This window comes from Cervus elaphus, chromosome X, assembly GCF_910594005.1.
Source record: "Cervus elaphus chromosome X, mCerEla1.1, whole genome shotgun sequence".
NCBI classification, from domain to species: Eukaryota; Metazoa; Chordata; class Mammalia; order Artiodactyla; family Cervidae; genus Cervus; species Cervus elaphus.
Window position 1 is genome coordinate 63008702 of NC_057848.1, and position 2544 is coordinate 63011245.

The following is a 2544-nucleotide window of genomic DNA, read 5'->3' on the forward strand; positions in this document are numbered from 1 at the left end:
CTCTTTACCATCTGAGCCACGAGGGAAGCTCAGTTAGGTCTTGATAAAGTTGTAAAAGGTCTTTTCATACCTGAGCTCCCATCCTCTATCTGGCCACAGTCACAATAGAAGCAGGAACCCAAGGGGCAGATTTCTTTCCTTACTCAACTTCCACACACTGTAGGAGGAAGGAGAGTTCCCTGCACCTGCTTGCCAAGCTCTGCTCTACTTGCTAAACTCTGATCAGCATAAACAGGTCGTTCTGGCTACAAGTTCCCCCAAATTCTCCTTACTTGTATTTTTAAGGCACACCAGCTCCCCTGTGTAAGGCTCTCTATTTACAATGAATCAATTATTTATTTTTATTATTTGATAATTATATTAATTATTTAACTATTATTTGGAGAAGGAAATGGCAACCCACTCCAGTATTCTTGCCTGGAAAATCCTATGGACAGAGGAGCCTGGTGGGCTACAGTTCGTGGGGTTGGCAAGAGTTGGACGTGACTGAGCACACACACAATTATTAATTATTCTTTACTATTCAAAAGAAACTTTCACATTGTCCAGCCAAATGCTTAACCCCAAGATGCTGAGAGTGGGCACAAGGACAGAGCCCAGTTCGCATCTTGGATTCTGGTCACTGGGGTCATACTTGACCATGACTTTCAACCCCAAACCCTTTTTGGAGGTTTCAAAAGCCCCCAGAGCTTTCACCACAGGAAACCAATGGGTGACCAAGGGCTTTACATTCATAGACTTGGATGCAAGTGTTGAAATCACCATTGGCCATGTTTTGCAGTAGCGAAATGCCCTTGATATTCACCTTCCGGGTGGCTGCATGCACGAGGGGCCCACTGGTCATCTCAGAGCCCAGCACCACCAACACCAGCCCACCAGGATGAGTGGGGTGGATACCTGCCTGGATGGAGGTCTCTACTCCTGTTCATGGTGACTTATGGCTTGCTGCCCAGAAGGCCTTCCACTTTCTTGGCTATTTCCTGAGGGCTCTTGTTGGAGTCCAGAGGATGAAATCAGCCCCAACTTCCTTGGTTTTAGACAACCGAGAGGCTGACAGATCAGTCACCACTATTTGAGCTGCACCCATCGCCTTAGCTGTGAGGAACTTGACCAGTCCATCTGGCCCAGCTCCACACACAAGGACCTTGTTTCCAGCTTGCTGGAAGGCATGGATCCCCACAGACAGTGGCTCGACCAGGGCCCCTTCCTCAAAGGTGACATTGTCAGGAAGCTTGTAGCAGAAATTAGCCTTGTGCTTATAGAACTGGTAGAGGTTCCCATCATCGGGTGGCATGGCACAGAAGAAGATGGTTGGTGACAGATTGTATCGGCCAATCTTGCAGAGTTCATCAAGTTTCTCAAAGAGCTCCAGGCTCAATGTCAACATGATCACCTGGTTGTAGGTGCTTGATCGATGATTCCACCTTTATGACTGTTCTCAAAGCTTCATGCCCTAGAACCATTGGTTTTTTCACAACAAAATTTCTGATTCAACCACGCTGCCAGCCGTGGACATCTGAACTACAAATTCCGACAGGATGTATCTTCAGCAGCACCTCATTTAGGCCTGGTTCAGGGATAGGATAGTACTCCAAGTGCAGGTCTCCGGGTCCATGCACCACCAAAGAGAGGTTGTCAGGCTTGGCAGCCGCCATGTCTGTCCCTCCCTCCTTTCCAGTCAGGGCTGCTGTCCGCTGTTCGTGAGGTGGTTTGGTTGGCGGCCCCTTGGAGGGTTCTCCCAGATTTTAAATTGTGAAAGTGGTCGAATCCAGTTTAAAAACCAAGAGAAAGCTGTTGGCAACTCTAGCTGGGGATCCCACAGTATATAAAATAGTGAAACAATTCAGAATTTTTCAAGGTGAATTCATGGTTGTGTTGAGTAGATCTTTGCTAATTTCTGCAGTTGGCTCTTGAGAATCTCTTTGCTTCTGAGCACGTTGCTCAGAGAATCTTCAACTCTAAGGATTGGAAGGAATCTTAAAAGTCATCTTTTCCAAATCTGCTCACCAACAATGAGTTTCGAATGTAGCAGGGAAAGTGCCAGGGACAATGGTGAGGGGACACATGGCTTAAGGATTTTATGCCCACTTAATTCAGCTTCAGGAAGGACAGATGCTGAAGGAAGGGAGAGAAATCAAGTGGGGAAAGAGGTTGAATAAGAATGAAATCAGTTGGATTTGCAAAGTCTAAGGGAGAAGGCCAGCTTTTGAGACTCTTTCTAAATTCCTGCCAGCTGCACTTCATCATTCCATTCTCTGGGATCAGATCCTGTTTTATGAACTCTATCCTAGCACTGATCACTGTTATCTTTGAACGTGTCTATGTGTCCTTTTTAGACCAGGAGCTCTTGGAGAAAAAAAGCCACAGCCTCACTCGTGTGTAGCCTTTCTAGTCTTTGAGACTTAGGGACTTAGCTGATAGTATGGTTGCACAGCTACAAATGGGGGCTTTAGCATCAGTAAGGCTGACTCCCGGCTTCAGTAGCTTCAGATTGGAAATCTCTCCTTGACTTTGACTGGCTCTGTGACCCTGGGCAAGTTACTT

At 46.6% G+C, this 2544-nt stretch overlaps 1 pseudogene; it reads right to left on the reverse strand.

Moving 5' to 3' along the window:
- Positions 1-519: 519 nt before the first annotated feature.
- On the reverse strand, positions 520-1655 carry LOC122690331 (annotated as a pseudogene).
- Positions 1656-2544: the final 889 nt, after the last annotated feature.